Source organism: Nycticebus coucang, chromosome 13 (genome assembly GCF_027406575.1).
Source record: "Nycticebus coucang isolate mNycCou1 chromosome 13, mNycCou1.pri, whole genome shotgun sequence".
Taxonomy (NCBI): Eukaryota; Metazoa; Chordata; class Mammalia; order Primates; family Lorisidae; genus Nycticebus; species Nycticebus coucang.
The window spans coordinates 44,912,059-44,912,957 of record NC_069792.1 but is presented as its reverse complement, the minus strand read 5'-3'; the positions used below and the strand labels follow the sequence as shown (position 1 = coordinate 44,912,957).

Here is an 899-nt window from a genome sequence, read left to right as displayed (position 1 = left end):
GAGATAGAGCTAAAACATTAATATAGATAATTTTAATAAATTAAACATTCTCTCCTCACTCTTTTTGACTCAATCTGCACCTGGCACACATATCAATTTTTTAGATTTCCAGTCATCTTGGGTTTTCTCAACTACTTTATCGAAAGTTGCCCTCCTGAAATACTGGAATAACACATTTACAAGTTTGTATGAATGTAAATCCACCTGTCCACTTCCACAGAGGATAAGTGATTCATCACAGAAAAATCTTTAAACCCCATGAGATGAATTCTTAGCCTGTCTTGAGGGAGACTAAAGCAAAAGAAATCAGAGCAGGGTGCTTGCTTCGGCAGCATATATACTAAAATTGGAATGATACAGAGAAGATTAATATGGCCCCTGTGCAAGGATGACAATCGAATTCATAAAGAGAAGAAGAAGAAGAAGAAGAAGAAGAAGAAGAAGAAGAAGAAGGAAGAAGAAGGAAGAAGAAGGAAGAAGAAGGAAGAAGAGAAAAGAAAAGAGAGAAGGGAAGGGAAGGGAAAAGAAAGAAGGAAGGAAGGAATCAGAGCAGGTAGCAAATGCCATGTAATTGACCATATTTAAAATAGAGAGCTCTTGCCTTCCTTGTGTGACTGTTATCTGGAATACCATGCTTTCTAGCTTTGACACAGTCATACAAGTCACTAGACCCAGTCACTTTATGATTCACATCCATCTATAAATCTTGCTTAAGAATTAGATATATAACAACATCTGGGGAGATTTGGGAAGAGTAAAAAAACAAAGGATATAATCTATTTTCTTTAGTATGACTAGGACCCTCAAATACACATAAAAATTTTTTAAATACTAATCTATGCATAACAACGGACTATTGATTCATTACCAGATTTTTCATCTTAATTCACACATAAGAT

General features: G+C 35.0%; 1 non-coding gene across 1 annotated transcript; it reads left to right on the top strand.

Moving 5' to 3' along the window:
* The first annotated feature begins 316 nt into the window (after window positions 1-316).
* On the top strand, window positions 317-423 carry LOC128564114 (U6 spliceosomal RNA). Its single transcript, XR_008373994.1, has one exon. It is a non-coding gene; the product is annotated as a U6 spliceosomal RNA (small nuclear RNA).
* Window positions 424-899: the final 476 nt, after the last annotated feature.